We start from the raw sequence: 22,224 nt of genomic DNA on the forward strand, positions 1-22,224 counted from the left end.
GGCATGTTCTTTGAAAAACATATACCTGAATGAGCATGCCATTTATTTACACAAGAGGATCGGTAGCCTTTAAATATTCCAACGAAAAAAACTACATATTTCAACCCCCAAAATCCTATGCAGATTTCTTGGATAAAACTAAGTGCTACAGGAAGAGAGACAATTTATGTGAGTTTACGGGTGTTTTCTGCAGATGGGACAGTAAGTAAATGTCAGCAACAGAGAAAACATGTGGCATGTATAGGGGGCAGGCGCAGAACAGAGACTGTTAGGGAGTCATGAGGAATAGCACTGAAAAGGGAAGAGGACAAGTTACCAAAGGCCTTGTGAACCAGGCAGAAAAGTTTTAGAATTAGTACAATGGGGTGGGGGAATGGGGGGCCAGCACGTGAAGTGCTGATCTCCAAAAGGACATAATAAAAAAAACACCAAGAAGTTGAAAAGGGAAGAAGGGAAGAGATATGAAAGAAACAGAAATCGGATGCACAAATGAGCTGAGGCAGCAGGAGTGGAAAGAATGGAAAGGCTATCTCAGAAAGGCATTTAATTTTGTTTTGGGTTGTTTTCTCTTTTTCAAAATAGGATTTTATTTTAGTATGTAGTCACTGAAAAATTCATACAAAAGAGAGAAAACTAAAGTCCACTAATTGGCTCCGACCATCATTCTGGTTCAGTGTATTTTCTCCCAGATATTTAAAATATACGTATTTATATTTAGAGAAAATACCACAAATTACACATAATGTTCTGTAATCTTTTTTCACTTAAAATATTGTGGCCAGCTTCCCAGCTCAACAGACCAGATCCACCTTTCAACTGGCTCAAATAGAAAGTATAGCAAGGAGTCAAGAACGGAGCCAGATTCTTTTGATTAGATTAGGAGCCTGGAGTGCATTAAGAAATGAGCAATTTCAAACTGGAAGAAAGAGGAGTTCATTTGTGACTTATAAGCATGGAGCTGAGAGTGAATGAGCTGAGTACAGAAAGAAAAAGATAGATAACAAATAGTTATTGGACACCTACCGTGCACTTCGACTGCAACAGATGCCAGAAAATATGGAGGAAACAAAAGTATGTAGTACAAATGGCAGATCAAATTCTAATGAAAAAATAACTCCAAGTGTGAAAAGTTCTGCAAAGGAGAAAAACAAAGTACTATGGGAGCAAATATTGGAAGGGGCCAATCCAGTCTTGGGAGTGAGAAAGGTCTGGCAAGTGACTTTAAGAAAGTGACATTTAAATGGAAGACTTGAATGGTAAATGTTAACTACCTGGACGAGACAAGCAGGGTGAGCATTTCAAGCAGAGGGAATGAATGGCATGTGTACAAGCCAAAGGGGCATCGTGCTTTCACAAAACTGAACAGTGACTAAAGCACAGAGAAAACGGAGAAGAGGCCGCGAGACAAGCCCAAAGAAGAAGGCAGGATATTTAAAAAAAAAAAAAAAAAATTACAGATAGTCTTGGAGGGAACAATATTTGGAGTGACAATGATGGATGAAAACGGATTTCTGGAAAGGTAGTGGTGAAGAGCTTGGGCCAACAATGTGAACCTAGACAAGTTCCTTACCCTTTAAAGTTGGTGTCATCTGTAAACAGGAGATATAAGATTTGCTTCAGAGGGTTACTTGAGGAGTAAGAACATATGTAAAATATTTTGCACAGAGCTGATACTAAATAAAATACTAAAATCAGTTTGTGTGCATGCGCAAGCATACACTGGCTGATAGGAAGTAAAAAGCAGAGTAGAAGTTCAAATGGACTGGAAGTAAAAATGTTAACACAATCTCTAAGTTGTAAAATTAAATGTGATTTTTGTTTATTTATAACTCATCTATGTCTTCCAAGTGTTTAGCAATAACCATGAACTATTTCAACAATTAAGAAAAGCTATTTTTAAATGTCTTGTTTTAAAAGCAAAGATTTCTCTTAGATGCAAGATCTACTTAAGTTTGACTGTAATGCAGATGAGAGACTGCACAGTGAAAAAGGAAGAAACGATGGACGATTTTTATCAAGAAATGGGGTCTGTAGGAAGCACAGCTGCAGGGAGAGTAGAACGTAAGGTACTCCAGGGTCCATGGTGGAAGTGGTCACTTTGGAGGGCAGACACATCAACCTCAGAGAAGGAAAAGAAGGAAATTCCAGCCTACTCTTGTTCTCAGGCTGGATCTCAATAGGATCCACTGGACCTTGTAATCCCACATCTTGACAAGGGGAATGGCACGGAGTACACATGCAATAAATGTTTGTCAAGTGAATTTCTTTATGAATTCTGGCACAATTATGTTTATAACTTAGGGTGGTCTGCTGCTTGAACCAAGCATAGGATACCTTCATGCCATCTGTGCCATGAATTATAGTTCCAACCCACGCATAAGTTTAATAGCTACCAGATACCAGGACAAACCTATCTGACTATACTTGCTACAGAACTGCTGAACTTACACTGTAGCCCAACTTTTCCTCCATTATTCCTACTAACTCAATCTACTAAAAACATGCAATCAATCAAAATCCCATGCCCCTTTCCCTCCTCTTCCCATTAAACAGTTGAGGCAAAACAGTGGAGTACAGAAGAAATGGTTTGATACATGGAGTCAGAAAACATGGATTTAAGTTCACCCTTGTAAGCCTTACTTCTCTGTAACAGGAGGACTAAAGATACCTCTCTTGTCTCACAGGATTGTTGTGAGGCATCAGCGAGAACACAGTGAAAGCTGTGCTGCAAACAGTACACAGCAGTACAGCCCAAAGCATCCTGGTCTCTGATGGTACCACTCCTTGAGTTCTCTCCACTTTCAGGAGACAAGGTTCCCTCACTCCCCAAACTCTCACCTACCTGTCAACCAGTAGCACGTGTTCCAAGATGTCTAGCTGGAGTTAATCTATAACCTGAGGCATTTTTCTATGTCTAAGTGTCATTAGGTTAGATGGTCCATCAGAGCCACACTCCGAACAGGTGAGTCAGTCCTCCCAAACAAGAGACCGTTGTTACTCCACTGGAGAAAGTTCTTCCCCATATTCATCAGCGGGGCAGGGGACAGAGGAGGGCTTTGGGAGCCAGGAGGCTATAGGTTTCCAAGGCAAAGATTAACGAGAGACATCACAAATCATCAATAGGGCATCACCTGACTGATCAACTTAAACCATTTTATCCAAAAGTCTCCTCCTTTACCTCCTTCCAACCAATCTTAGGTCATTTTTTTTTTAACAGCTTCATTTAGGTGTAATTTATATACCATAAAATTAATCCACTATAAGTGTACAATTCAATGACTGCTATTCATTCACTTATAGAGTTGTGCAACTATCTCTATAATCCAATTTCAGAACATTTTATCACCCCAAAAAGTTCTCTTGAGCCTGTTTCCAATCAATCTCCACTTCTACCCTTAGACCCATAAATTTGCTGTCTCCATAAATTTGCCTTCTCTGGATAGTTCATAGAAATGGAATCACACAATATGTAGTCTTTTTGAGTTTGGCGTCTTTCACTTCGCATAATGTTTTTGAAGTTTATGCATGCTGTAGCATGTATCCAGTAGTTCATTTTTTTTCAATTGTTGAATAGCATTCTATTATAAGAATATTCCACATTTTGTTTATCCATTCACCAGTTGATGGACATTTGGATTGTTTCCAGGTTTTGGCTATTATATTATAAATAATACTGCTTTGTATATTCACATACAAGTCTTTGTGTAGATGTATGTTTTTATTTCTCTTGCGGTAAATACCTAAGAGTGGAACTGCTCCATCATGTGGTAAATTTGTTAACTTTTAATTAAATTGCCAAACTGATTACCAAAGTGACTGTAACATTTTACATTCTCACAGCAATACACAAAGTTTCCAGTTTCTATACAATCTCACCAACACTTTTTAGAATATTTGTATACCCTTTTTGTCTATAGCCATTCCAAAAGGGAAATTCACTGTAATTTTAATTTAATTTGCATTTCCCTAGTGACTAATGATGTTGAGCCCCTTTTCATGTGATAAAATGTCCATTCAAATTTTCAGTCTATTTTAATTTTCTTTCGTCTATTTTTATTGTGGTAAAATATGCATAAACACAAATTGTTTAAGTGTACAATTTAGTCGCATTAAATCCACAATGTTGTGCAACCATCACCACTGTCCATTTCCAGAACTTTTCCATAAACCTAAACAAAACTCTGTATTGATTAAACAGTAACTGTCCACTGCCTAATTCCCCTAACAACCTCTAATCTACTTCCTGTCTCTAGGGATTTGCCTATTCTAGGTATCTCATAAGTGGAATCATACACAGTATTTTTTGTCCATTTTAAAAAATTGGGTTGTTTGTTTTCTTGAGTTGTAAGAGTTCTTTATATATTTTGTATGCTCCTTCATCAGATATCAGATATGCAAATATTTTCTCAATCTGTAGCTTGTTTTTTCATTTTCTTAATTATATCTTTTGAAGTGCAAAAGCTTTACATTTTAATGAAGCCAACTTATCCAATTTTTCTTTTATGGTTTGTGCCACTGGTGTTATGTCTAGGAAGCTATTGCCAACCCAAGGTCACAAAGACATTCTTGGGAACATTTTACAGTTTTAGATTTAGGTGTATGATGCACTTTGAGCTAATGTTTGTATCTAAATTAAGGGTCTAAGTCCTTTTTTCATACAGATACCCAATTTTCCCATGGAGTTGAAAGAAATAAAAACTATCTGTCCCCCCACTGAATTGTTTTGACATCTTTGTCAAAAATCAATTGACCAGATATGTAAGGATACATTTTTGTACTCTCAATCCAGTTCTTGTTCCTATTCTTACACCAATATCACATTGTCTTGATTATTGTTTTAAGTTTTTTAACTTTTATAACTTTTATAACTTTAACTTTTATAACTTTAATTTTTTAAACTGTGTAATGTAGGTCAACCAACTTTTGTTCTTTTTCAAACTTGTACTGGCTATTTTAGGTCCTTTGCATTTCCATATAAATTTAAGATTAAATTTCTTCAAAAAAGTATGCTGGAATTTTAAAATAGAGATTGCATTGAATCAATTTGGGGGGAATTGTCATCTTACCAATATTTAGACTTTTAATCCATGAACATGGAATGTTTCTCCATTTATTTAGGTCTTTTTAAATTTCTCAACAATATTTTGTAATGTTTGGCGTACAAATCTTGTATCTCTTGTTATATTTATTTCTAAGTGTTTTATTATTTTAATGCAATCATGAATGGAATTGTTTCCTTACTTAAATTTTTGGATTGTTGCTAGTATGTAAAAATACAATTGACTTTTGTATATTGATCTGGTATCCTGTGACCATGCTAAGCTCAATTAGTTCTATTTTTGTGTTTCTGAATTACTTAGGATTATACATAGGATTATGTCACCTATGAATAAAGACCGTTTTAATCCTTTCCAATTCAGATACCTTTATCCCCTCTTTTTCACTAACTAGAACCTTGGGTGAATGTTGAAAAGAAATGGTAAGAGCAGAAATTCTTACCTAATTCCCAGTCTCAGAGGAAAAGCATTCACATTTCACCATTAAGTATTATTTTAGCTTCAGGCTTTTCATAAATGCTCTTTATCAAGTTCCGAAGGTTGCCTTCCTATTCCTCATTTTTGAGAGATTTTATCGTGCACGGGTGTTGGACTTCGTCAACTTTCTGTGTCTACTGAGATGATCGCGTGGGGTTCTCTTAACTTAATATAGTATTTTACAGGTGTCAGCAAATTATGACCTGCTATTTTTATAAAAATTTACTGGAGCATAGTCACGCCCACTTATTTACATACTGTCCACTGCTGATTTTGCAGTACAACAGCAGAGTTGAGTAGTTCCAACAGAAACTGTATGGTCTGAAAGCCTAAAATATTTACCACCTAGCGTTTTAAGAGAACATCTGCCAACTCCTGGTAATGTTTACATATTAATCCAATTTTGCATGCCTGGGATAAATCCCAACTGGTCATGGTATATAGTCTGCTTGTATATGTTGCTGAATTTGGTTTGCTAAGATTTTAAGATTTTTGCATCTCTGCTCAATAAGGAATGTTGGTCTGCAGTTTTCTTATGCTATCTTTAGCTTTATCAGGATAATACTGTCCTCACAGAATGAGTTGGTAAGTGTCCCTTCCTCCTGTACTTTCTGAGTTTGTGAATGATTAGTATTGTTGCTTCTTTAAAAGTTTGATAGAATTCACCAATGAAACCACTGGGCCTTGGCATATCTTTAAATAAAGGTTTTTAATTAATAATTCATTTTCTTTGTCATAGGTCTCTTCATATATTCTACTTCCTCTTGTGTAAGTTTCGGTAATTTATGTCTTAGGAATTTGGGTCTAGAATTTGTCTGCTTCATCTAAGCTGTCTCATTTGTTGGAATAAAGTTGCTCGTGACATTCCCTTACAATCCTTTTAATTTCTAGAGTAATGATATTTTCTCTTTCATTCCTGATTTTGGTGACTTGTGTCTTCTTTATTTTCTTGGATTCTAGGTAAAAGTTTATCAATTTTGTTGACCTGTTCAGAGAACCAATTTTTGGTTTTGAAGATTGTGCTCTACCTGTTTTCTATTTCACTATTTTCCATTTTAATCTTCATTATTTCCTTGCTTATACTTACTTTGGGTTTAGTTTTCTCTTTATCTAGTTTCATAAGGCAGAAACCTAAGTTTTATTGCAATTCGCCTTATTGTGCTTCACAGATGTTGCATTTTTTACAAACTGAAAGCAAGACTCTCCACCAGCAAAAAGATTCCAACTTGCTTTATTGCAGTGGTCTGGAACTGAACCCATAATACTGCAAGGTATGCCTGTACACACTTATAAATTTAAAAGCTATAAATTTTCCCCTAAGCACTGCTTTAGCTGCATTCCATAAATTTTGATATGTTGTGCTTTCACTATCATTCAGTCAAAAATATTTTTGAATTTGCCTTAAGATTTGTTCGTTGACTTCTGGGTTATTTATAAGTATGCTGTTTAATTTCAAATATTTGGAAATACCCTTGATTTCTATTATGGATCTCTAATTCTGTTGTGATCTTAGATTTTAATCTTTATGATTTTAATTGTATCGTTTTAATCTTTAAAAATAACTGAGGCTTACTTTATAGTCCAGAATATCCTTAGAGACTGTTCGATGTGCACTTAAAAAGAATGTATATTCTGCATGGAGTATTCAATAAATATGAGCTATGTTAAATTGGTTGATAGTGTTAAGTCTTCTATATCCTTGCTAATTTGCTATCTAGTTCTATCAATTATTGAGAGTGGGATATTGAAATCTATAACTATCATTATAAAATTGTCTATTTCTCATTTAATTTCTGTTGGTTTTTGCTTCATGTATTTTGGCACTCTGTTGTTAGGCCTATTTTTATAATTGTTGTATTTTCCTCTCACATTGACATTTCTGTCTTTATGAAATGTCACTCTGTCTCTAGTAATATTTCTTGTCTTAAAGAGTATATTTAATCTAATGTTAATATAGTCACTCCAACTCTCCTATGGTTATTGTTTGCATGATTTATCTTTTAGCATCTCCTTACTTTCAACCTATTTGTGTCTTTCAATCTTATTGACAACAATGTTGGGTCCTGCCTTTTTATCCAGCCTGACAATCCCTACCTTTTGAATAGGCAGTTAGTCTGTTCACATTTAATATAATTATTGATATGGTTGGATTTATGTATGCCATTTTGCTGTTTTTTATTTGTTTCATGGCTGTGTTAAACCTCCCTTCTTCCCTTTTGTGTTAAAATTTTTTCAGTGTGCCATTTTAATCCCTCTGTTGACTTTTTTACTATGCATTTTTGTTATTTTCTTCATTGTTGCTCCATGCATCACAATATGCATCTTCACTTAGGACAACTTTTAACTTAATTCCAGGAAATACAGAAACTTACTCTAATATACCTCCAATTCCCTCCTTTCTGTTATTACCATATGTGTTATAACCGTAATAATAGTGTTATAATTATTGCTCTATACAATCTTATATCTTTTCTAAAAATTAAAGAGAATTTAAAAAAAAAAAGACAGCGTTGTATTTACCCACATATTTACCATTTCCCATAGTCTTCATTTCTTCTTATGTAGTAGTCAAATGATCATCTGGTGAACTTCCTTTCAGCTGTAAGGATTTCCTTTAGTATTTTAAGGCATGTCAGCTACCAATCAACAAATTCCCTGTCTCTTTTATGTGGAAAAGTCTTTATTTTGCCTTCATTTTTGAAGAATAGTTTTGCTAGATATAGAATTCTTGATTAACAATTTTTTTGTTTCCACACTTTGAATGTGTCACCCCACTACCTTCAAGCCTCCATTGCTTCCAATGATAAGTCAGCCCTATCCTATTGCTGTTCCTTTGCATGTGATGAATCATTATTTTTTCTTGCTGCTTTCATGATTTTCTTTCTTTTTTTTTTTTTCTTTGTCTTCCAACAATTTGACTCTGGTATGTGTTTATCATAGTTGGGGTTCATGAAGCTTCTTGGATCTGTACACTCATGCTTATCAAATTCAGGAAGTTTTGGGTCATTATTTCTTCTAATACTCTCTCCTCCTTTCTCTCACTCCTCTTCTTCTATAAATTTATATCCTTATGTATATACTTGATATTCCACAGATCTCAGAGGCACAGTTCATTGTTTTTCCATCTTTTTTTCTCTGTTCTTCAAATAAAATAATTTTTGTTGATCTACAAGTTTACTGTATCTTTTTCCTGCAATCTTGAATCTGCTGTTGAGTCCCTCCTCAACAATTTTGTTCCCTCTTGTAATATCTCTTTACTGAAATTCTCCATTCATTCATTGTCGCCACACTTTCCTTTAATTCTTTAAACATGGTTCCCTTTACTTCTTTGAAGTATCTATAATAGCTGCTTTGAAGTCTGTGTGCCACATCCAACATGTGGAATCACTGAGAGATAGTTTCTACTGATTGACTTTTTTTCTAATTATAGGTTACACTTTGTTTCTCTGCATGTCTTCTAATTTTTTGTTGAATACTGAACACTTAAAATAATATACTGCTAGCAACTCTGGATTCTGACTTTTCTCCCACTAAAGTTTACGATGGTGATGGTTTTTTGCGTTTCCTTTTTTTTTTTCAGCTGAAAAACCAATTTTTTTATTTTATAAAAAAGCCCCACAAGATGTTATTCTCTCATTTCCCCATCTTCTTCCTCTTCTTCAACACCCCTGATATAAAGCACATTATTACACTTATTAAAACTTCACCCAGATGTCCAGACAATGCTCCATCTATGTATTCTTCTGTGTTTGCAAGCTGCATGTTCATATAGCCATCTACAGATACCAGGTAGCCTTTGTACTCCATTCCCCACTTCAGTTTCACCATTACTGGCTTCCCTGTCAATCCATTGAGGAAAGGTTTGGGATTGAGGGGCAAACTCATTGTGACGACGGGCAAATGCTGCAGGTTACAGGTCCCCGACCCTGCTGTTGTCATCCCTCGTGACTGGAGCACCTACAGCAAGGCCGGTATCGCAGTGCTCCAAGAGAAATGGCCGCCAAAAAGCCCCCCCCTTTTTTTTAACTAATTTTCCTGGACTAAATCTGAAATCTGTCTCTACCACAATGTGTGGTTTCTGATGGCTCAAGGTTTCCCCACCTTGTTTTTATTTTGAAGCCTGGCTTCTAGGAGTCACCCCTCTGACTGAATAGCTTACTGATTGGTCAGAGGTGGTATTCAATCACCTTGAGTCATTTTACTCTCTGCTTGATTCTGTGGTTGGGATGGGGAACACACTCACACTTTAGGCCTTCAAGTCTGCTGTAGTTTTTACTTTCTGCTGGGCTTTCTCACATATCCTTTGATGTGTGCCCAGAGATGTGTAGATGGCTTGGGCTCACACTGGTTTCTGGTGTGCATAAAGCACCCAGTCAACCCAGGATATCTGGAGAGCTTATCAAGCTCCCTGTAGTTGTCTCATCTCCCAGACCTCTCTATTAAAGCCCTGTCTAGTCTTCTCCGCTGTTTGTGCCAACAGGACTGTAACCTTAGGCTAGCAGAGTTGCTGGCTCTCCCTGTTTCACTTGCCACCAAGATCATCACTTTTAACTAACAACACCCAAAATCAAGTGATTCCCTTCCACTGAAGTAGTGAAACTTTTGGTTTTCATGGCTTACCTCGCCCTTGTTGAATACTATACTATCAAAGCTATAAAAAAAAAAAATGGGAGCAATCCTGGGCCAAGACCACTAACTTGTGTTCTTATCTAAAACTCTGATTTTTATGAATAAATGCTTCTCAATTTGTCATAAGCCTATGGTTATTTTTGATAGTTTTGTCCAACTTTATAATTGTTTTCTGGGGAATGGATTTGTTGAACTTCTCACTCACTCATGCCAAAAATGAATCTCGTCCTTAGGCATGTTTTCACAAATCTCATAAGTGATAGAATCCTAACCCTGCTAAACCCAAACAGCCAGTATGAAATCAAATCTATTTTCCTGGAATTACAACCAATTGCCATAATACCCAAAATGCTCAAATACAACTCAATCCCAAAATACACTTAGGAGAGAAAATGTCCCTCCTTAGGAGGAAAGGCAAAGGAATAAAGTCATTCTAGAAAACTGGAATTATTTTCAATTCCAAAAGGCAACAATACAAAAATTTAAATATCAAAGAGCCATTTTCAGTTCCCACTTCCCAAAAGTCCTGCCAACTGAAGTCACCAGTACCTTCTTTGTGTGTATATAATGTGAACCAGCCCCAGAGCCAGTCAAGGCTAGGGTAGGGGTACATGGACAGCCTTAGATCTTGTTACCTGGTAGGTGCTCAAACAGATCCTATAGAAATAAGCAGGGCCGGCCCTGTGGCTCAGGTGGTTGGAGCACCGCGCCCCTTAAAGTCGAGGTCACCAGTTCGATTCCCATGTGAGCCAGTGAACAGTGCCCTCCACAGCTAAGATTGTGAACAACGGCTCTCCCTGGAGCTGGGCTGCTGTGAGCAGCCGGAGGTCAGCGTGGCACAGCACCTGACATGCAGCAAACCCCACAAAAGGTAGTTATTTTCTATATTACCTCGATTAAACTTGTAATTCTGAATATTAGGTAATAATCACATCACTAATATTTAGGATCTGAATGACATCGAGTATATCAAGAAGACTAATCGACAATAAATCCTGCTGGGTAGCATTCTTTTCACCTGACAGTACTATACTGCTAACTTGTGAGCAGCCATAACAACTCTCAGTCAACATTTATTTCTCCCAAACTTGTTTCTAGTCTCGATGTATTTTTGCTTTGAAAATGACCTTGTGATCTTTCATCTGCACTTGCAGGGCCATGTCCACTAATTTACCAATGCGGCTTCTGAGATTTGTTTCTTGATGAAATTTTTACCCAGTTGTTTCAAAAGAAAAAACAAAGGTCAGAGGTTGAAACTAACTGGTCAGAAATCACATTTATCAAACTTAAGTGAAGAGAATGTAATATATAGTTTTGGTGAAACATAGTTAAGGGCCAAAATTATCGTGACTATTAGAAAAGGGTGACTAAGACATTTTAATTTTAAATTTTTGTCTAACAAAACCTCTCACAGAGAGAGACACAGAGAAGGAGACATAGATTAATACCACAATTAAGATTATTTTGATAAAAATCATGTTTAGGGTTTGGCTTTTACTGCATCTTAGTTATGTTGACAAATACCTGGTCAACTAACATGCTATATAATCCAGACACAAAATAAATCAACAAAAGTCCCAGCACAAAATCATTACATAAAGGACTTTATTTCCTTCTTAATTATGTAGATCTACTCCATTCAACATAAGGAAAAACAATTCCTAGAAGAATCATTTGGTGTTAGTCTCACATAACAAATATTAATTCTGTCAACGGAACTGATGACATAATGAGTAGTAATTCTATCAACAGTACTGGAGCTATTATTATAAACATCTCTACATACATATACACAAATAGAACAGTGAGATTTGGATATTAGTCACAGAAGGAATTCCCTTTTTCTATTTCACGCCTAAGCTCCAAAGGCTCGTTGCACTGAGCCTCGTTCTACCTTCTCTTCCTCCTTCCCAATATTTGAGCCCCGTGATTCTCAAGGTACAGGCATAAAGGATCCTCCTGGTAAATTAATCCAATATTCATCCATCTTATGAGTGACTCATGTTCAATTCATTTCTACTTATGAAAAAAGGTTACTTATAAGTAACTTGTCAGCTGACTGACAAAAGTCAGTGTTTATCAACAAAAGTTAACAAAAGACTCATTACTATTATACTAAGACTGGGCTACAAAATGGGTGGGAATGTTGCAAATATCCTACTGCAAATAAACACATAAGTTGGAAACCTTGCAATTCTTAGAAGAACTCCACTATCACTGTTGGGGAAATTAGTAGCAGCTTTCAATGGTCGCTAGCCTTGCTTTTTAATCTTCAGTTGTGGCTCAATCAGCAACATCGTTTTCAAATTAGTTTGACACACGCCATGTATAATGACAGGTATTGCACCAATGGTATTCTTATATTAAAATGCTCCAGTAATTAGATTTGGACATGTATATGTCATGTTTCAAATATGAAACATACCTCGGTTGCTAAAGCACATTTATCATCCTTCCCCCAAATTTCTTTGTACATTATAGTTTACTGCCAATGAACTGTTTTCAGCTGGAATGCAGGGACATGCAGGTTAGGTAGGTGCTGGAGTCCTGCCTAAGTCAGCTGAGGTCAACAAAGATGGCATCACTGCCACACCAAGCAGCTGTCCTAGGCCACCAGGTCACACTGCTTCCAGCCCAGGTGTCCTCCCAAACTTTTCATCTCCTTAACTACTTTAGGCAGCATTACAAACTCACCCCACCGTCTTTTAATTTTCACAGCCCCATGATTCTACCCATGGCTTCAGAGAATCTCACATCCCCTTAACTGACCTTCTCTACCCTATTTTAAACAATTCCTGGTCTAGGAAAATCTGTTCTCCCAACTCCCATTTGTATAAGGGAAACCCACACCTAGACTATAACATTCATAAAAGCTTCTTTCTTCGTGCCTAAGGAAAAGAGTCTCAGATCCAAGGGGCAGCATGGAGTGCTATCTTCCTGTAGTCTCCCTGGAAATAGATTTTCAGCTCTTGGATATAAACACACATCCTTCTTTCCCCCCTCCCCAAACTCAGAAGCTTTTGCATGAAGGGTGAGGTCTAGCACCTTTCCCCTAAATTCCCCTAATAGTCAAAGAAAAGCGACTGGATAGCTACTGAATAAGCCAAGATTCTGAAGTATGAGAAGCAAGGAAAGGGAGGCAGCAAAATAAAATCCCACATATTTTTAATTAGAATTTTCATACATGCTCTTAGAATGAGCTAAAGGCTCATTCCTTCTCTTAGATGTGCCTAGCAATAACCTTGGTTTTCTGTTCTATTTAACTACGGGTTTTACAAGCATTGTTTTCTTCTATTTTTCTGTCTGATTCCTTGCTCTTGGCTCTTCTGTTAGGGCCTATTGCCACCTACTGGACTACATAGGACAAAACACCAATTGGATTATCACAGGTTCTCAACACTGTGCTTCCAGAAGATACCACTAGATGGAGACGTCAAACTTTAAGTAGAAGAAGAACGCCTAAACTTACCCTGAAAACCAGTTGATTTGGCTACACAAAAAAACTAACACAGGTTCACACAAAAAACTAACACAGGTTCACACAAATAAAACAAAAAGAAATATGTCCAAAATAATGAGTTAAATAAAAATAAAAATCTTTTGGAAACAGTATGGCACGGAAGTTAAGAATATAGGCTTTGACTATTATAAACATATCCAGAAAAAAATTTACCAAGTTTAATTCAGCAATATACAAAAAATAATAATACGGGGCCAGCCCAGTGACTCAGATGGTTAGAGCTCCATGCTCCTAACTCCAAAGGCTGCCAGTTCGATTCCCAAATGGGCCAGTGGGCTCAACCACAAGGTTGCCAGTTCAATTCCTCGAGTCCGGCAAGGGGTGGTGGGCGGCGCCCCCTGCAACTAAGATTGAACACGACACCTTGAGCTGAGCTGCCTCCCGGATGGCTCAGTTGTTGGTTGGAGTGCGTCCTCTCAACCATAAGGTTGCGGGTTCGACTCCCACAAGGGATGGTGGGCTGCGCCCCATGCAACTAGCAACAGGCAACTGGACCTGGAGCTGAGCTGCGCCCTCCACAACTAAGACTAAAAAAACAAGACAACAACCTGAAGCTGAACGGCACCCTCCACAACTAAGATTAAAAAGACAACAACTTGATTTGGAAAAAAAAGTCCTGGAAGTACACACTGTTCCCCAATAAAGTCCTGTTCCCCTTCCCCAATAAAAATCTTTAAAAAAAATGAAAATAAAAAAAAATAATACATCATGACCCTATAAGGCTCATCCCAGAATTGCAAGGCTGGTTCAATTTTCAAACATCAACCAGTGTAATTCACCATATTAACATTCTATCTAAATACATGCAAAAATAGGATTTGAAAATTTTGACACCATTCATTATAAAAAACAAAAACCCTTAGCAAACTAGAAATACAAGAGCACTTCAACTTCCACAAGCTGATAAAAGGCATCTACAAATAACACATAGCTTCCTGATTTCAAAACTTGTTACAAAGCTACTGTAATCAAAACAGTGTGGTACTGGAAAGACAAACATACAGACAAATAGAACAGAACAGAGAGCCCTGAAATAAACCCTCACATATGTAGTCAATGATTTTCAACAAGGTTGCCAACACGATTCAATGGGGGAAGGACAATCATTTCAACAAACAGTAATGGCAAAATTGAATGTTCACAGGCAATAGAACAAATGTGGACATTATCTTACACCACATATAAAAAAAAATTACCTCAAAATAGATAAAAATCTTTAGAGGAAAACGTAGAGTAAAAGCTTCATGACACTGGTTTTGGCAATGATTTCTTGGATATAACACCAAAGCCTCAGGCAACAAAAGAAAAAATAACTGTACTACATTAAAATTAAAAACTTCTGTGTATAAAAGAACACAATCAACAGAGTGAAAAGGCAATCCGTGGAATGTGAGAAAATATTTGCAAATCATATATCTGAAAAGGAGTTAATATCCAGAATATACAAAGAACTCTCACAACTAAAAAAAAAACGACATTAAAAATGGACAAGACCGAAACAGGTATTTCTCCAAAGATATGCAAATGGCCAGTAAGCACATGAAAAGACGTTTCACATCATTCCTCTTTAGGGAAATGCAAATTGAAACTCCAATGAAATACAACCTCACACATACTAGGATGACTACTATCAAAAACACAGAAAACAAATATTGGTAAGGAAGCAGAAAAATTAAAACCCGTGCGCACTGTTAGAAGGAATGTAAAATGGTGCAGCCAGTAGAAAACAGTATGGTGGTTCCTCAAAAAATTAAAAATAGAATCACCCTATGATCCAGCAATTCCAGTTCTGGGGATATACCCAAAAGAATTAAAAATAAAAACTTGAAGAAATATTTGTACACTCATATTCATAGTAGCATTAACAACAATAGCCAAAAGATATAAGCAACCCAAGTATCCATCAACAAATGAGTAGATAGACACAATGTCATAAATACATACAATGAAATATTCTTCTCCCTTAAAGAGGAAGGAAATTCTGACACATGCTACAACATGGGTGAACCTTGAAAACATTATGCTAAGTAAAGCAAGCCAGGCACAAAAGGACAAACACTGTGAATCCACTGATATGAGATACCTCGGAGAGTCAAATTCACAGAGACAGAAAGACAATGGTAGCTGCCAGTGGCTGGGGAATGGGCACATATTGTTAAATGGGTACAGAGTTTCAGTTTTGCAAGATGAAAAGAGTTCTGTGGATGGATGGTGGTGTAGTTGTACAAAACTATGAATGTACTTAATGGCACTAAACTGAACGCTTACAATGGTTAAGACGGTAATGTTACGTTACGTTACATGTATTTTACAATAATTTTTCAAAATAAAAGGAGAAAAAAAACCTATAGCTAGTATCATACTTGACAGTGAAATATTGGACTCTTTCCCCCTAATATCATAAACAAGACAAGAATGTCATTCTTCTCACCAATTTTATCTACTATAGGACTGGAAATCTTACCCAAAGCAATAAGGTAAGAAAAACAAACAAAAGTCATAAACATCAAAAAGGAAGAAGTAAAATTTTCTTTATTCACAGATGTACACATAAAGTCGCAAGAAATTTATTTTTAAGTTACTTGAACCAGTAAACAAATTTGACAATGTTGTACAATACAAACTCAATATATAAAAATCAATTGCATTTCTATATACTAGCAATAATTAAAAAATAAAAAATTAAAATAATACCATTTACTCTAGCAGTTCTAAATATATGGAATTCATAGATTACAAGGCTCAATCCTAAAATGACAACTCTCCCCAAATTGATAATATCAATGCAATCCAATCAAAATTTCAGCAGGCTATTTTTTTTTTAATTTTGACAAGCTGATTCTAAATTTTTATTTTTTTAACTTTTATTTAAGTATGTTTTTCCAGGACCCAACAGCTCCAAGCCAAGTAGTTGTTTCAATCTAGTTGTGGAGGGCACAGCTCACAGTGGCTCATGCGGGGATTGAACCGGCAACCTTGTTGTTAAGAACACTGTGCTCTAACCCAACTGAGCTAACCAGCGGCCCCTCTAAAATTTTTAATGAAAACAAAACCCTGGAATAGCCAAAATAGCCAAAAAAACTTTGAAAAAAATGAAATTGGAAGACTAACACTACTTGATTTCGAGATTTATTACAAAGCTGTAATACTCAAAACGTTGGTGGAAAAATAGGTTAATGGAAATGAATACAGAGTCTATAAAATAGACTCACACATATAAAGATCAAATTATTTTTCAACAAGTGTATTAAAATTTCAATGAGGAAAATCTTTCAAAAAATGGAGGTGAAGAGGTGTGGCCGGTTAGCTCAATTGGTTAGAGCGTGGTGCTAATAACACCAAGGTTGCCAGTTCAATCCCCGCATGGGCCACTGTGAGCTGTGCCCTCCTTAACCAAAAAAAAAAAAAAATGGAGCTGAAACAAATGAATATTCATGTAAAAAGACTGATTCCCATCTCATACCGACAAAAAATTAATTTAAAACAGGTTATAGACATAAATGTGAAAGCTAAAACCATAAAGTTTCTAGTAGAAAACAGAAGAATACCTTTGTAACTTCAGGTTTAGGCCAAGATTTCTTAGGGAGGACACAGAAAGCATTAATCATAAAAGAAAAAAATTAATAAATTGGACTTACATAAAAATGTAAAACTTTTGTTGATCAAAAAACACATGAGCAAAGTAGAACAGAAAGCCACAAATTGGTAGGAAACATTCACAACACATATATCTGATGAAGGACTTGTATCATTAATAAAAAATACCCACAACTCAATAATAGGACAGAGAACATTTCTTTTAAATAGTGAAAGCTTTGAATAGACACTTCTAAAAGATACTATATGAATGGTCAATAAGAGCACGAAAAGGTGATCAACATAGTCAGTCATCAGGGAAATGCAAATTAAAACCACATCAGTCCCATTACATGCTTACTAGAATAACTAAAATTTAAAAGTTGACAATATCAGATGTTTGCAAGGATGTAGGACAACTGGAACTCAGACTCCTGGAACTGTAAAATGTATAAACAATTCAGCAATTTCATAAAAAGTTTAACATACATCTGCAATATGACCTAACAACTCCTAGATATACTCGGATGTATAAGAAAAATAAAAACATATATCCACAAAAACCTTGTACAAAAATTTTCATAGCTGCTTTATTCATAATAGCCAAAACTATAAACAACAGAGGTATCAACAGGTAAATAGATAAACTGTGATATAGTCAACGGAATAATATTCAGAAATAAAAATAAGCTATTAACACCTGCAACAACATGGATGAGTCTCAAACATTATGCTAAAAATGCTAGACACAAAAGAGCACATGTGGGGCGGACAGGTGGCTCAGTTGGTTAGAGCGTGAGCTCTGGGCAACGGAATTGCCAGTTCAATTCCCACATGGGCCGGCGAGCTGCACCCTCCCCAACTAGAATGAAGTCAATGAGCTGCCGCATGGCCAGATGGCTCAGTTGGTTGGAGCACAGGCTCTCAAACACAAGGTTGCTGGTTCAACTCCCACAAGGGATGGAGGGCTGCGCTCCTTGCAATTAACAACGGGCAACTGGACCTGGAGCTGAGTAGCAGCCTCCACAACTAAGACTGAAAGGACAACAACTTGACTTGGAAAAGTCCAGGAAGTACACACTGTTTCCCCAATAAAGTGCTGCTCCCCTTCCCCAATAAAATCTTAAAAAAAAAAAAAAAGAGCACATGTTGTATGATTCCATTTATATAACATTTTAGAAGAAGAAAAATTAATCTATCATGACAGAAACCAGAAGTTATTGCTTCTTGGGGTAGAATAGTGGGATCAACTGAGAAAAAGCATAAGGGAATTTTCTGAAGGGATGGCAATGTGCTGTATCTTGATGGAACATGGATTACAAGGGTGCATGCATTTGTGAAAACCACTTGAACCTTACACTTATTATATGTGCATTTCACTGTATGTAAATCATACCATTATTTTAAAAAAGTAAAAAGTACACTGGCTTTGGAAGCACACAGGCTCCAGCTCTGCCATTTACCAGCTGAGTGACCTTAGCCAAGTATTAAACTGTCAGTTTCCTCATTTGTGAAATGGGGAGAACAAGAGTTGACAGCAACCTCATAGAGCTGCCAGAAAGAATAAATGAGATGTTTCAAAACCATTAGCATAGTAAATGCTCACTAAATGTTAATAAAAAAGTGAGAAACACTTTGTCATGTATTTTAGCAAGGGAGGAATGGTTAGAGCAGCTAAGTGCTGGGCAATTCACGTATATTACTTATTTTTTAAAACAGGCCTTAAAAAGGAATATTACTATTTTATGGATGAAGAAACTGAGCTTCACAGTTGCCTATGGTCAGGCAGCAAGGAAGTGGCGAAGATGCAAACTCACACATGCTTTTCCCACTGCACCATGCTATCTTCCACTAGGGTCACTGTCAGCAACATAACCCTGCAACTGCAGGAGAGCACAATTCATAACAGAAGCTAGTAGAGCTTCCTTTATTTTCAATAGTACAGCAGTGTCAAGCCTGACACTGAAAAGAAGGCAGATTCTGATAGCTTGATCAGTGAAGGGAGGCAGGGCTGCAAGAAGCCTGAAAATGTTCCTCGAGGCTTTTGCCCTGTTCTTGGGCTTCAACATGGTTCCTGCTACTTGAGGACACTGACTCCCCTTCCTTGGAGTGATTTCTAGAGAATTTTGAATGTAAAATCTTGATCTAAGTGGGAAGCTGGAGCCCAGGTGGCTCAATTTGGCAGAATAGCCTTGGAAACTTGGCAGCTGAAATGACAACCACAGATTTTTTTTAAAAAGTACATTCTGTATCTTTTTTCTTAATTTAAGAGCCTTGTTTAAAAAAAAAAAAAATCGAAACACAAAAATAATGAAAGTTACCATGTGATCCCATTTGCCCAACGATACCACTGTTAACAAACAGTTCAGTGTATCTTCTTCCAGACTAAAAAAATCTGACTTCTCCTTAATGATTCTATCATATTCCATTGCATAGATAACAATCCATTTAACCAGTCCCCTATTAAACTTCTGAACTATTTCCATTTTTTTTGCTATTATAAATTCTGAAAGAAGTATCTATGAAATATACGATTTTCGTGTATGTTGCATACCTGTCATTTCTTATACGATAAAAACCTATGAATACTTATGAATATGTATGAATTTCTAAATCTGCAATTTTAAATTTTAAACTGCTAAATCTGCAAAAATAAACCTGCACATTTTCAGTTTTGACAGATATTAGATTACTCATAAGAGTTCCCATTGTCCCACATCTTCATCTGCATTAACAATTATCATTCTTTAATGTAGGAGATGCAAACTCAAATGCCTGACAAACAGATGGATGAAGGAGGCTATATAGATTTATGATAAACCTGAGAGCGCATGCTCACTTACAGAGGACCGCCACTACTCTGTTCCAGCCAACAGCTGCCACGTACAAATCCAGGCCCCGGGTTAGACCCATTTATCAAGGCCATAACCCAAAATTTTATGAAATTCTTGCAACTTTTAAAAGTTGGCAACTAATATGCTTTTATGTAGTTGGGTAGTCAAACAAAAGACATCTATAGTCCAGACTACATTTAGCGCATGGAATTTTAGGCTAATGTAAAAAAGATGTAACACTGTATTTTCACTTTGAACCTTATTATTCATGAAGTTTACCTTTTCCCATGTATTTATTCAATTTTGGTCATTAGTGACTATTAGCACCCTTCAAAAAAGTGCTTACCTTTTTTTCAGATTCCTATCAACAACAAATACTAGACAAAAAAAAAAAAAAGATATGTAACTTCAGGTACAGAGGCTAACGAAGGGTCTTTGTTTACCAAAGTGTTCCCAGAAAATGCATATGATGACTCATTTGGGAATGAGGGGCTGTACTCTCCCCAGTATACATCCAGCACCACAAGACTTTTATTAGAGAAAATATTAATTTGTAAAACTCTGCATAACTTTGAAGAGGGTGGCTTTAGTAATCTAGGGTTTCCCTCCACTACTTGACTCGTTCACCTAACACAGCAAATACTCTCTTTGGTGAGATATCAAAAAAAGAGAAAAATTCCTACACATGCCCCTTGTTATCATATACTGAATTTCAACAACCACTGTCAGTCTTTTTTTAATGAAATAAAACATAGGTTTCCATGAATCTTCCTCTGCTCTCAAAATCCTACTGCAGTACTGCTCACACAGAAAGAACAATTTCAGCACCCTATGCAGCTTCAAAGTTTTCTCTCATTCCTTCTTAGTCAACCATTACAAATCTCCAGACCCAGATGTTCAGACATTCCGTGCACCCACCAGAGATAATGGCAGAGATCCATGACTCTCCAAGGACCCAACAACAGCCTTTGAATGCAACTATCTTTTCATCAATTGTAAACAAGTCCTCGCTCTTGGCTCCATAGGGAGTCCCTACCAAGTCAGTATAAACTCTGAAATAGGGGCAGAGGTCAAGGGGATGAGAGCTCAGCCTAAGCTCTGGATCTCATGCCACCCCCATCCTGTTCAAAAGAATCCTTATCAGAAGGGAACTCCTCAGCAAAAGGTCACATTCAGGAGACTTGATCTAGCAGTGATCCGGCAGATTCAGCTGAAGTTTTGGAAGCAGACTCTTGGAACAGTTATGATTGCAAAATACCTATATCACTAACTGAATGTTGTGGAGGTAAGGTGGCATAAAGGGAAAACAAGGGAGATTTGTGAACTTATCTTCATTTGTTTCAGGAAAGAACCTGTCTGGTAAATAGTGGATAAATCTTGAACTTGAGCCACAGAAGAAATCTCTTTGAGAACCTATTCCACAGTGAATTATTCTATTTTGTGTCCAAAATCATTCTAATATATGCAACAGTCCAAATGACACTTAGAAGTCTTTATTCTCCTGCACACAAAAAGCCCCCATTATGTATGTTAGAAATCATTATACTGCCTCAAACTCTTCCATTAGCTTTTGAGACTTGTCACAGTCAAGAGCACTAGAGACAGGATAGAAGATTAGTTACAAGAGCAGCTCTGAAGTCTCAGATACTTCTCCACTACATACTATGGGCGAGTCATTTACCCTCTCCAGGCCTCAGTGTTCTCATCTGTAAGATAGGGATAGTATCTTTTTAAACAAGTTTTTTGAGTGCTTAATGAAAAACACATAATGAAAAACATTTAGTGTGCAGTAAATTTTAACTATCATTATTACCATCACCATTATTATTTACTACAAGCCACATATCATCAAGTTTTATGTCTGTCTTTCTAACTAAACCAGAGTCCCTTAGGGTTATGTCTTATCATGTTCCCCCTCACCATAGACCTCACCGGAAAATAAGCCCTAGCATGATTTTTCCGGATGACATCCCCTGAGCATAAGCTCTACTGCGTCTTTTAGAACACAAATTTATATAAGACCTGGTGTTATTTTTGGGGAAACATCGTAGTTTGGCATACACATCAAAGAGGAAAAAGAGAAGTGGGGAAGAAAGGAAAGAACAATGGACTAAGTAAGTATTACAAAGTC

General features: G+C 36.6%; 1 protein-coding gene and 1 pseudogene across 2 annotated transcripts in view; both read right to left on the reverse strand.

Moving 5' to 3' along the window:
• NR6A1 (nuclear receptor subfamily 6 group A member 1) overlaps positions 1 to 22,224 on the reverse strand; it is a 208,182-nt gene that overhangs the window by 146,815 nt on the left and 39,143 nt on the right. The window lies entirely within an intron of this gene.
• Positions 9,152 to 9,488, reverse strand: LOC117032278 (small nuclear ribonucleoprotein F-like; annotated as a pseudogene).

Source organism: Rhinolophus ferrumequinum, chromosome 12 (assembly GCF_004115265.2).
Source record: "Rhinolophus ferrumequinum isolate MPI-CBG mRhiFer1 chromosome 12, mRhiFer1_v1.p, whole genome shotgun sequence".
NCBI lineage: Eukaryota > Metazoa > Chordata > Mammalia > Chiroptera > Rhinolophidae > Rhinolophus > Rhinolophus ferrumequinum.